The following is a 14,079-nucleotide window of genomic DNA, read 5'->3' on the forward strand; positions in this document are numbered from 1 at the left end:
CTCAGATGTAGGTTTTCATAAAGTATTATAGCTGACATTACCCTTGAGGTAAAAGGTTGGGAGGCGAAACTATAAGCCCCTATCTTTCTCTGTGCCCGATTGAAACTTTGAACCCATAAGTATCGTGTGAGTGTTATTGATTGTGAAATACTAAATGATAGTTGAGTATGTGGACTTCCTGAAAAGCTCTTTACTTGACTCTTTCCTATGTTATGATAAATTGCAATTGCTTCAATGACTAAGATCATAGTTTGTTAGTTTTCAATAAAGTTTTTGATTCATACTTTACCTGGTGAACGAATTGTTACTTTAGCATAAGAAATTATATGACAATATATGTTGTTGTTCTAAAGATAATCATGATGCCCTCATGTTCGTATTTTATTTTATCCACTCCTCTATCTCTAAACATGTGGACATATTTCTCTATATCGGCTTTCGCTTGAGGACAAGCCAGGTCTAAGCTTGGGGGAGTTGATACGTCCATTTTGCATCATGCTTTTATATTGATATTTAATGCATTATGGGCGATTATTACACGTTATATCACAATACTTATGCCATTTCTCTCTTATTTTATAAGGTTTACATGAAGAGGGAGAATGCCGACAACTGGAATTCTGGACTCGAAAAGGGGCAAATATTAGAGACTGAGGGAGTCCTGGATTAGGGGGTGTTCGGGTAGCCGGACTATACCTTCAGCCGGACTCCTGGACTATGAAGATACAAGATTGAAGACTTCGTCCCGTGTCCGGATGGGACTTTCCTTGGCGTGGAAGGCAAGCTTGGCGATACGGATATTCAAGATCTCCTACCATTGTAACCGACTCTGTGTAACCCTAACCCTATCCGGTGTCTATATAAACCGGAGGGTTGTAGTCCGTAGGCAATCAACTCCATATACAACAATCATACCATAGGCTAGCTTCTAGGGTTTAGCCTCCTTGATCTCGTGGTAGATCTACTCTTGTACTACCCATATCATCAATATTAATCAAGCAGGACGTAGGGTTTTACCTCCATCAAGAGGGCCCGAACCTGGGTAAAACATCATGTTCCCTGCCTCCTGTTACCATCCGGCCTAGACGCATAGTTCGGGACCCACTACCCGAGATCCGCCAGTTTTGACACCGACATTGGTGCTTTCATTGAGAGTTCCTCTGTGCCGTCGCAATCAGGAAGGATGCCTCCTCCCGTCTTTAAAGACGGCACCGTTGCTAAGGGAGCCTTGGCTGTCGGCCAAACTCTCCGGCTAGGTGGTTTCCTCATGACCGCCTGTTCGGCTGTTGCGTCGACGGTGACCTCTTGGGTCATCAAAAGCAACCTACACGTCGGCTCGGAGCTCGTCGAGCAGCTAGATCCAATGGAGCTCTCTTCCGTAAACGAGCTCTTGGATCGCATCGCCGCCCTGGGGGTCGCTATGGATTACGACCAGGTTGGGCTTAAACCCGATCTAAGATAAATTAACTCTCCTCAAGTCACCCACCACGTTGCCGTGGTAGAGGCGCAGAGCGGCGACCCTTCATCTATTTAAAGGACTAGCTACGTCCGAATTCCCGACTCCTCCAAGCCGGATACCCGCGGAGAGGAGGATGTAACTCAAGACCTGAGCTTAGGATCAGGCAACGGGCTAGATTCGTTGGACAACATCCAAGAATCCGAACTTCAGAGTTTGGAAACTCTTCGGCCTCCGAATCTTGGATTGGGTGAGGTTTCAGATTCAACGACACCCGCCCACCCGAATATAAGCGATCTCTCCCAAATTAGGCAGAGGCCCGAGGAAACAGTACATCATTACTGGGCCAGATTCCTCCTGGTTATAAACAGGATAAAGGATTGCCACGAGGGAGACGCAATCTCAATTTTCTGCAGTAATTGCATGGACGAGGGAATCCTTAATGTCGTAAGTCGTCGTGATATTACACACTTCGCTGACTTGGCGTCCATAGTACAAAAATATTGTGCGATGGAAAGCACCTGGAAAACCGAAATAAAATTTTGGGATAATCCGGCCTTGAATAGTAATCCCGTCCGAACTAACAGGGTGCATCATCATAGGACACCCGGGATAAACACCAAAAAGCCAAAACCCTCTACAGGGCATGGAACCGTACTGGAAAGGTGGCTTGATGGACCTGTAGAATCCACAGTACAAAGGATGCCACACCAACTCACAGCCTTAGAGAATGTTGGATACTCCGGCAGGTGGCCAAAATTGGCGAGGACCTCTTAATTCTGGAGGCCGCAGAAAGCCAGCCCGAGGACACCAGTACCGTTCTCACAGTCTTCGAGACTTTTGCATCAAACAGTAGCCTCGGAAGTACCACTCAACGATATTATCAACAACCGCGACGCAACGGGCCGGATTGGAAAATGGGCCATCGAGCTTCTCCCGTTCGATATAACCTATAAGCCACGGCGAGCTATTAAATCGCAAGTTTTGGCCGACTTCGTCACAGAATGGACGGAGGCCGAGCTCCCTAAAGAGTACGACACATATTCAAACTGGATTATGCATTTCGACGGCTCCAAAATGTTGGCCGTACTGGGGGCTGGCGTCGTCCTGACATCCCCCACAGGAGACACAATCCAATATGTGCTCCAAATCATGTACATGGATTCCAACAATGCAGCCGAATATGAGGCCCTCCTACATGGTCTCCGGATAGCAATATCCATGGGTATCCAGCGCCTAGAGGTACGCGGGGATTCAAACCTCGCGATATCCCAAATAAATGGAGACTTTGATGCCAAGGACCCAAAAATGGCAGCTAACCGCAACGCCGTCCTAAAAATGTCAGCTCGGTTCGAAGGGCTGGAGTTTCACCATATAGCCCGAGAAAACAATCAAGCAGCGGACGTCCTGGCACGCATCGGAGCAAAACGCGATGCAGTCCCCCCCAACATCTTTTTGGAAAGATTGTTCAAGCCATCCATAGCATGGGAGGGGGAACCCGCAAATAACAGCCCGGACCCAGCCGCACCACTCGACGCCGAACAATCTGACACAATTGGAGGCTCTGCCAATGAAATTACACCTTCAGCCCACGTAATAATGGCGGTCATCACCCCGTGGACAGAACCATTCCTAGCCTACCTTACTACGCAGGAACTCCCGAAGTACCAAAACGAGGCCCGCCGCATAGTGCGGCAATCTAAAGCCTATAGAGTCCATGAGGGAGAGCTTTATAAGAAAAGCACTACCGGAGTCCTTCAAAGGTGCATCTCCGAAGAGGAAGGGCGGAACCTTCTGGCTGAAATTCATGCCGGACTCGGTGGCCACCACGCCGCTGCTCGGTCCCTTGTTAGCAAGGCTTTCCGTACAGGCTTTTATTGGCCGGCGGCCCGGGCAGACGCTCAGGACCTAGTCTAACGATGCGCTGGTTGCCAACTTTTTGCCAACCAAAGCCATATGCCACCCACCGCACTCCAAACTATACCCATCACCTGGCCTTTTGCGGTCTGGGGGCTTGACATGGTCGGACCCCTTAAAGGTGGGACCGATAGGAAAAAATACTTACTGGTCATGGTGGATAAATTCACCAAATGTATAGAAGCCAAGCCTGTTAAAACGGCCGAATCCGGACCCGTGATAGACTTCATATCCGGGGTTGTACACCGTTATGGCGTCCCCCACAGCATCATAACTGATAACGGTACAAAATTTACCGCCGATGAGGTAAAACTCTGGTGCAAAAACATGGGCATCAAGCTCGATTATGCTTCCGTCTATCACCCACAAACCAACGGCCAGGTCGAACGTGCAAATGGTCTTATCATGAGCGGCATTAAACCCAGACTGGTGCGGTCCCTCAAGGAATCTAACACGCACTGGGTAGAGGAGCTCGACTCCGTGCTATGGGGGCTGCGGACCACGCCAAATCGCACCACCGGATACACACCATTTTTTATGGTACGGCCCAGAGGCAGTTCTGCCCTGCGACATAATTCATGACTCACCTAGAGTGCGCATGTGCGAAGAAAGAGAAGCCGAGCTTGATCGGCAGGACAACTTGGACGCCCTGGAGGAGGAGCGTGATGTGGCAAAAGCCCGTTCTGCATTTTATCAACAGCAGGCCCGAAGATATCAAAGCAGAGAAGTACGGGCCAAAAATTACAATGTTGGCAAACTAGTTATACGCTTGCCGGATAAGAAAAAGGACAAACTCAAGCCCAAGTGGGAAGGTCCATTCATAATCGACCAAGTCCTGACTGGCGGGGCGTACTGCCTGCGAGATGTGTCGGATAGCCGACTCCAGCCGAACCCGTGGAACGCCACCCGTCTCCAAAGATTCTATGCCTAGCTCCGGACTCTGTGTTCGTCTCCTTCCTCTGTCCATTTTTTGCATTTTTCTGTCTTACATTTCTCTCCTTCCCCTCTTTTCTTTTATAGCCCTTAAAGGCTCATCGAGTGACGCGACACTCGCACTCATTAAACCTGGGGGCTTCTTTAACAGAAGCTTATTTATACGGGCTTCACGCCCAACACATGCGTCAAACTTCCGCATGTACCTTTTTCTTCACCATTATATGCATCGATATGACTTAAGTTTTGGCCAAGCTGGGTTGCCTGCCTCCTGTGCTTACCCCTACGTTCCCGATTGTTCGGCTAGGTGGTAAAGGGAGCACCTCTGCGATTGTTACTGCCGGGTCAGCCGGATGTGTACCTCAGACTGGGTGAAGCCGAAACCTAGCGTTCTTAAGGGAATATTCGGTCGGTGAGATAAAAGATGATCTTTTTACTCATTTTATGCGCCCCCAGATGCTTTTTCTGCGTCTTTTTACGCAGTCCGGACATGCACTTTAGGGCATGCCTCCCAGCGAAAGGAACCCCTAACGGAACTATTCTCTCTGGAAGATGTTTCTTACTAACCATGTAATATAACATAACTAGTTGGGCACTTGTCTGATAAAGCACTAATGACCCCTACGCCTGGTCTCTACGCATACCATGGTTCTTATATAACCGCTATGGTATTCGGACACACTCCGGACCGTCAGGTCCCGAGGTTGAAGCGAAAAGGTCGGCAACGACAAACGATCTACAATCCGGCTAGAAGGCATTACACATGTCAATTCAAAATTACATAGTCATTCTGACTAATTGTATTCCTCTTCTATACCATCTAACAGGCTGTCTAATTTACAGTCCTGCTGGGAATACTTCGCGGCCAACTCTACTTGGCCGTATACTAAGCTCATAAGGATCTCCTTCCCGTCAGGCCCCACTGGTCCGACCTCGGCCATGTGGTTTGGGTCAGACTTCGTAAAACGGGTCTTCACCATGGCCCAGGCTTCCCTAGCGCCTTGTCGGCAGGCCGATATCTTCCACAACTAGAAGCGCCGCCGAGCTCCCTTCAGCTTCTCCGCAAGCTCTCCAAGGCCCTTGGGCATGGAGTGGGCAGGCCATAAGGCTTGGGCAACACCTCGCATCACCTGCCGAATTCGCTCGTGCAGTTGCATGAGTTCGGGAAGAAGGTCACCCGTAGAACCGGGCATTTCCTCTGCAGGACGACCTGTAAGCATACCTACAGACATTACTCTGGTAGTCGACTTCCTCGCCGAACTCTTTTTTTTAAAGTTCCTTCAAGCACTTACTGAATATGCCGCGTTGAAGCCGCTGATTCTCCCTCGTGAAGTCTGACAGCTGGCCACGAACATCTTTAAGTTCGACGTCCAGCCTGGTGTTGGCATCCTGAAGATCATTCTTCTCTCGCCTCACCTTTGTCAACGTACTCTCACCGGCCTTTAGCCGGCGTAAGAGTTGTTGCTTTTCCGGATCAAGTCCGGCGCCATCTGCAACATGATTTGTCAGATTTGCACCCACACCGCACAATACTAATCTTTCGAAGTGTATCTTACCTGAGGGTGTCTCTTTGGGCTCCCCTGCTACGACTAGTGCGGCCTCTAGTTGGGCCTTGCACTTTTCCAGCTCCTGGGACAGTACGGTATTCTTCTCTGTAAGAACCTGCTTATCAAATGATCCTTAAATCAGTTGCTCTAACTGTTTCAAGTCTCGGGGCTACTGGTATATCTATATTTGACCAAAATTTTCTTACCTGTATGTCTTTTACATACTGCTCTGTGGCTCTAGCTAAACCATTTTGAGCGGCACGGAGGTACGCATCTCCCGAATTAAAGGCATCTAAAGTCTCTTGGGAGAAACAAGCATCGCGTAGAACTGTCCGGCGATGCCTGTGGTTCATGGCACTCTCCACTTCAGAATTTGTGGCAGACAGCCTGTCCGCATCCTCTGTCGGAGGAGCGTCCGGTGCGCGCCTTGTGCTCGCCTCCGCTTCCTGGCCAGACGTTGGAGCCTGGCTGGTGGGGGCGTGATTGGCAACCTCTCCGGATGTAGTCCGGCGAGGTCTCTTCGTTCTGAAGATAGCACGAACGTTAATATGCCCTGACAGAATAACACCAGGGAAACAGAGGGTGCTCTATACCTTTGCGTCGGCATCTTAGTCCGGACTGCATTCCTTTTTGCCCCATGGGGTCCTGCGGCCCCTCGTTGGCTAGCCGCCGCAGGTTCGGCCTCCTGCCTTGGAAATCTCCCTTGCAAAACACGGTTGTCGTCAGAAACACCGGAATACGTGAGAGTGGAATCTCTCTCAAGGGAATGAGACTCCGGTTTCTGTCACCTGGGAGGCCGGGATTAACCCTGGGTAATCAGCCGTGATGGCTACCAAGGTATTGTCCTTGCTTAGCTGATGGAACACCCCATCAATAAGCTCCACCGATATGTCCAGGTCCTCTTCGGAGTCCGGATCGAGGGACCGTTCTGGGTCCTCGGGCTGTGGAGGGCGGCTGTTTATATCCTTTACCTCCTGTCGCAGTTCCTGCACTGAAGTCGTTAGACTACATATCTAACCGTGGGAGTATAAAACAGACGGGCAAGTGCAATTATTCACTTACCCAACTTGGAGGATCGTACATAGTAAATCCGGCCTGCAGATTGACGCGGAGGAATTCCTCCTTTTCTCCCTTGTACAAAGAGGATAAGATCCTTACTAGGGCGGCAGCTGAGGCCGGCCCCTTACGACCGTAACGGGTGGCGTCATCCTCCCCGTTGAAATCCCACATGGGGTGGCCTCTATATTGAAGCGGCTGCACCCCTTGCATAATGCATGCAGCCATGACTCCAATCATGGTTAGTCCGGAATGAGCCAACAGTCTTATCCGGCCCATCAGGTAAAGGACGTCTCTGTCGCTTTCTTTCTGAGAGCTTCGCGGACGCCAGCTCAAGCGTTTCTTTAATGGGGCACTGTTGAACTCAGGGAGACCGGCCCGGATAGGGTCCGGTAGCGGGACGTCATCTATGTAAACCCATTCCGAAGGCCAGTCCTCGGACGCCTTCTTTGGGGTTCCGGATAGGTATCTGGTCCCGGCGATGCGCCATACTTCGGCTCCGCCCACTTGGTATATAGACCCCTCTCGAGAACGGGGCACCAGGCAGAATAACCTCTTCCACAGTGTGAAATGAGCCTCAAGGCCTAAAAATAGCTCGCAAAGGGCGACGAAACCCGCAATATGTAATACGGAGGCGGGCGTGAGATTGTGTAGCTGGAGGCCGTAGAACTCCAGAAGCCCGCGGAGAAATGGATGAATTGGAAACCCCAGTCCCCTTATTAGATAGGGGACGAGGCACACCCGCTCTCCTTTAGAAGGATTGGGGGTGCTCTCCGCTTGTTTTCCGCCATTGTAGGTGGTGAGACCGGCTCGAACCGGGACCATGTATGCCTGAGGGAGAAATCCCTTGGCCTGAAGCGACACTAACTCGCTATGCGGGATGGTGCAACTCTCCCAGTCCCCGGGTTTGGGACCGGAGGGGCGAGGGGAGGAGTTGCGACGGCTGGTCATGTTGGAATGGACCTTTGCTGGAAGCGCTCTGATGATAACTCGCGGAGAGGAGAAGATGTGGTTTGGACCTAAATCCCCATCCCGTTAAATAGGTGGCTCGTTTATACAGCTAGGGGCGTGGATGTAAAAACACCCTGGCTTTTCGCATTCATTTGACACGTGGAAGACGACCATTATTGGGCGTGGGAGTCGAGGAGCGCTACATTACAAAAATCGGACATTATTCCTACAGGTACACATGATTTGGAGAAGAACCCGCCTTGCAATGCCGAACAATCTGCGCGCCGGACTCATTGTCATTGAAGCCTGGTTCGGGGGCTACTGAGGGAGTCCTAGATTAGGGGGTGTTCGGGTAGCCGGACTATACCTTCAGCCGGACTCCTGGACTATGAAGATACAAGATTGAAGACTTCGTCCCGTGTCCGGATGGGACTTTCCTTGGCGTGGAAGGCAAGCTTGGCGATGCGGATATTCAAGATCTCCTACCATTGTAACCGACTCTGTGTAACCCTAACCCTATCCGGTGTCTATATAAACCGGAGGGTTGTAGTCCGTAGGCAATCAACTCCATATACAACAATCATACCATAGGCTAGCTTCTAGGGTTTAGCCTCCTTGATCTCGTGGTAGATCTACTCTTGTACTACCCATATCATCAAATATTAATCAAGCAGGACGTAGGGTTTTACCTCCATCAAGAGGGCCCGAACCTGGGTAAAACATCGTGTTCCCTGCCTCCTGTTACCATCCGGCCTAGACGCACAGTTCGGGACCCACTACCCGAGATCCGCCGGTTTTGACACCGACAGAGACCTATTCTGCGCAACTCCAAAAGTCCTGAAACTTCACGGAGCATGTTTTTGAAATATAGAAAAAATATTGGGCGAAGAAAGAACTAGAGGGGGACCACCAGCCAGCCACAAGGTTGGAGGGTGCGCCCTACCCCCTAGGTGCGCCCCCCGACCTTGTGGACCCCCTAGTAGGCCTCCGATGCCCATCTTTGGCTATATGGTGTGTTTTGACCTAGAAAACAATCAGAAGGAAGCTTTCGGGACGAAGCGCTACCGTCTCGAGGCGGAACATGGGCAAAACTAATCTAGGGCTTCGGCAGCGCTATTCTGCTGGGGAAACATCCCTCCGAGAGGAGAAAATCATCACCATCATCATCACCATCGATCCTCTCATTGAGAGGGGGTCAATCTCCATCAACATTTTCACCAGCACCATCTCCTCTCAAACCCTAGTTCACCTCTTGTATTCGATCTTGGTCCCAAAACCTTAGATTGGTACCTGTGGGTTGCTAGTAGTGTTGATTACTCCTTTTAGTTGATGCTAGTTGGTTTATCCGGTGGAAGATTATATTTTCAGATCCTTAATGATAATTAATACTCCTCTGATCTTGATTATAAATATGTTTTGTGAGTAGTTACATTTGTTCCTGAGGACATGGGAGAAGTTTTGTTATAAGTAATTGAAGGAAATATGCCCTAGAGGCAATAATAAAGTTGTTATTTATATTTCCTTATATCATGATAAATTTTTATTATTCATGCTAGAATTGTATTAACCGGAAACTTAGTACATGTGTTAATACATAGACAAACAGAGTGTCCCTAGTATGCCTCTACTTGACTAGCTCGCTAATCAAAGATGGTTAAGTTTCCTAGTCATGGACTTGTGTTGTCATTTGATGAACGGGATCACATCATTAGAGAATGATGTGATGGACAAGACCCATCTGTTAGCTTAGCATAATGATCATTCAGTTGTATTGCTACTGCTTTCTTCATGACTTATACATGTTCCTCTAACTATGAGATTATGCAACTCCCAAATACCGAAGGAACACCTTGTGTGCTATCAAACGTCACAACGTAACTGGGTGATATAAAGATGCTCTACATGTGTCTCCAATGGTGTTTGTTGAGTTGACATAGATCGAGATTAGGATTTGTCACTCCGTCTATCGGAGAGGTATCTCTAGGCCCTCTCGGTAATGTACATCACTATGAGCCTTGCAAGCAATGTGACTAATGATTTAGTTGCAGGATGATGCATTACGGAACGAGTAAAGAGACTTGTCGGTAATGAGATTGAACTAGGTATGATGATACCGACGATCAAATCTCGGGCAAGTAACATACCGATGACAAAGGGAACAACGTATGTCGTTATGCGGTTTGACCGATAAATATCTTTGTAGAATATGTAGGAGCCAATATGAGCATCCAGGTTCTGCTATTGGTTATTGACCGGAGATGTGTCTCGGTCATGTCTACATAGTTCTCTAACCCGTATGGTCCGCACGCTTAACTTTTGATGACGACTTGTATTATGAGTTATGTGATTTGATGTACCAAAGGTTGTTCGGAGTCCCGGATGAGATCACGGACATGACGAGGAGTCCCAAAATGGTCGAGACGTAAAGATCGATATATTGGAAGGCTATATTCGGACATCAGAAAGGTTCCGAGTGATTCGGGTATTTTTCGGAGTACCGGAGAGTTACGGGAATTCGCCGGGTAAGTAATGGGCCTTAATGGGCCATGCGGGAAAGGAGAGAAGAGCCTCAAGGGGTGGCTGCGCGCCCCCATGGGCTGGTCCGAATTGGACTAGGGAGGGTGCGGTGCCCCCCTCTTTCCTTCTCTCCCTCTTCCCCTTCCTTCTTCTCCTACTCCAACCAGGGAAGGGGGGAAACCTACTCCTACTAGGAGTAGGAATCCCCCTTGGGGCGCGCCATAGAGAGGGCCAGCCCTCCCCTCCTCCACTCCTTTATATACGAGGGAAGGGGCACCCCATAGACACACAAGTTGACAATTGTCTTAGCCGCGTGCGGTGCCCCCCTCCACCATAATCCACCTCGGTCATATCGTAGCGGTGCTTAGGCGAAGCCCTGTTCCGGTAGCTTCATCATCACCATCATCACGCTGTCGTGCTGACGAAAATCTCCCTTGACACTCAGCTAGATCTAGAGTTCATGAGACGTCACCGAGCTGAACGTGTACAGATCGTGGAGGTGCCGTACCTTCGGTGGTAGGATCGGTCGGATCGTGAAGACGTTCGACTACATCAACCGCGTTGTCATAACGCTTCCTCTTACGATCTATGAGGGTACGTGGACAACACTCTTCCCCTCTCGCTGTTGTGCATCACCATGATAGATCTTGCGTGTGCGTAGATTTTTTTTTGAAATTACCGCGTTCCCCAACAGTGGCATCCGAGCCAGGTCTATGCGTAGATGTTATATGCACGAGTAGAACACAAAGGAGTTGTGGGCGTGGGTATATACATATTGCTTGCCGTCACTAGTTGATTCTTGATTCAGCGGTATTGTTGGATGAAGCGGCTCAGACCGACATTACGCGTACACTTACGCGAGACTAGTTCTACCGATGTGCTTCACACACAGGTGGTTGGTGGGTCTCAGTTTCTCCAACTTTAGTTGAATCGGATTCAATGAACATGGTTCTTTCTGAAGATCAAAAAGCAATCACTATACCGTGTTGTGGTTTTTGATGCATAGGTAAGAATGGTTCTTGCTAAGCCCGTAGCAGCCACGTAAAACTTGCAACAACAAAGTAGAGGACGTCTAACTTGTTTTTGCAGGGCATGTTGTGATGTGATATGGTCAAGACGCGATGAGATATAATTTGTTGTATGAGATGATCATGTTTTATTGAAGTTATCGGCAACTGGCAGGAGCCCTATGGTTGTCCCTTTATTGCATAAGATGCAAGCGCCATATAATTACTTTACTTTATTGCTATACGATAGCAAAAGTTGCAAAAGCAATAGTTGGCGAGACGACCCTGTGACGACCCATTGATAGAGATCAAGATGATGGAGATCATGGTGTGATGCCGGTGACGATGGAGATCATGACGGTACTTTGGAGATGGAGATCAAAGGCACAAGATGATGGTGGCCATATCATGTCACATATTTTGATTGCATGTGATGTTTATCTTTTATGCATCTTATTTCAGGGTATTATAAGATGATCCCTCACTAAATTTCAAGGTATAAGTGTTCTCCCTGAGTATGCACCATTGCGACAGTACTTCGTGCTGAGACACCACGTGATGATCGGGTGTGATAAGCTCTACGTTCACATACAACGGGTGCAAGCTAGTTTTGCATACGCAGAATACTCACGTTAAACTTGACGAGCCTAACATATGCAGATATGGCCTCGGAACACTGGAGACCGAAAGGTCGAGCATGAATCATATAGAAGATATGATCAACATAGATATGTTCACCATTGAAAACTACTCCATCTCACGTGATGATTGGGCATGGTTTAGTTGATATGGATCACATGATCACTTAGATGATTAGAGGGATGTCTATCTAAGTGGGAGTTCTTAAGTAATATGATTAATTGAACTTTAATTTATCATGAACTTAGTCCTGATAGTAATTGCATATCTATGATGTAGATCAATAGCTTGCGATGTAGCTTCCTGTTTAATTTTGATATGTTCCTAGAGAAAAAGAAGTTGAAAGATGATAGTAGCAATAATGCGGACTTGGTCCGTGATCTGAGTATTATCCTCATTGCTGCACAGAAGAATTATGTCCTTGATGCACCGCTAGGTGACAGGCCTATTGCAGGAGCAGATGCACACGTTATGAACGTTTGACAAAGCTCGATATGATGACTACTTAATAGTTTAGTGCACCATGCTTTATGGCTTAGAACCGGGACTTCAAAAACATTTTGAATGCCACGGAACATATAAGATGTTCTAAGAGTTGAAATTGGTATTTCATGCTCATGCCTGTGTCAAGAGGTATGAGACCTCTGACAGTATGTTGCCTACAAGATGGAGGAGAATAGCTCAACCAGTGAGTATGTGCTCAGATTGTCTGGGTACTATAATTGCTTGAATCAAGTGGGAGTTAATCTTCCAGATAAGATAGTAATTGATAAAGTGCTCTAGTCACTATCACCAAGTTACTAGAACTTAGTGATGAACTATAATATGCAAGGGATGACGAAAACGATTCCCGAGCTCTTCGTGATGCTGAAAACGACGAAGGTAGAAATCAAGAAAAGCCTCAAAAGTTGATGGTTGAAAAACCACTAGTTTCAAGTAAAAGGGCAAGGGAAAGAAAGGGAACTTCAAGAAGAATGGCAAGCAAGTTGCCACTCCCATGAAGAAGCCCAAAGATAGACCCAAGCCTGAAACTGAGTGCTTCTACTGCAAGGAACTGGTCACTGGAAGTGGAACTGCCTTAGATACTTGGCGGATAAGAAGGATGGCAAAGTGAACAAAGGTATATTTGATATACATGTTATTGATGTGTGCTTTACTAGTGTTTATAGCAAGTCATCAGTGTTTTATACTGGTTCAGTTGCTAAGAGTAGTAACTCGAAACGGGAGTTGCAAAATAAATAGAGACTAGTTAAGGGCGAGGTGATGATGAGAGTTGGAAGTGATTCCAAGGTTGATAAGATCACCATCACACACTCCCTTTACCTTTGGGATTAGTGTTGAACCTAAAATAAATGTTATTTGGTGTTTGCGTTGAGCATAAAAATGATTGATCATGTTTATTGCAATACGGTTATTCATTTAAGTCAAAGAATAATTGTTGTTCTTTTTACATGAATAAAACCTTCTATTGTCATACACTCAATATAAATGGTTTATTGAATCTCGATCGTAGCAATACACATATTCATAATATTGAAGCCAAAAGATGAAAGTTAATAATGATAGCGCAAATTATATGTGGCACTGCCATTTAGGTCATATTGGTGTAAAGCGCATGAAGAAACTCCATGCCGATGGACTTTTGCAATCACTTGATGCTTGCGAACCATGCCTCATGGGCAAGATGACTAAGACTCTGTTCTCTAGAACAATGGAGCGAGCAACTGACTTATTGGAAATAATACATACTGATGCATGTGATCCGATAAGTGTTGAGGCTCGCGGCGGGTATAGTTATATTCTGACCTTCACAGATGATTTGAGCAGATATGGGTATATCTACTTAATGAAACATAAGTCTGAAACATTTGAAAAGTTCAAAGAATTTCAGAGTGAAGTGGAAAATCATCGTAACAAGAAAGTAAAGTAATTCTAGCAAAAAAAACCGATGGCGCTCCCACCCCACCCCCACCCCCACCCCGGCGATCTCCACCCCCTTCCGGCGATCTCCTCCACTAGCCACTAAATTCTAGTTCCCTTCCAGTGGATCTCTTCG

This window comes from Triticum dicoccoides, chromosome 5A (assembly GCF_002162155.2).
Source record: "Triticum dicoccoides isolate Atlit2015 ecotype Zavitan chromosome 5A, WEW_v2.0, whole genome shotgun sequence".
Classification (NCBI taxonomy): domain Eukaryota; kingdom Viridiplantae; phylum Streptophyta; class Magnoliopsida; order Poales; family Poaceae; genus Triticum; species Triticum dicoccoides.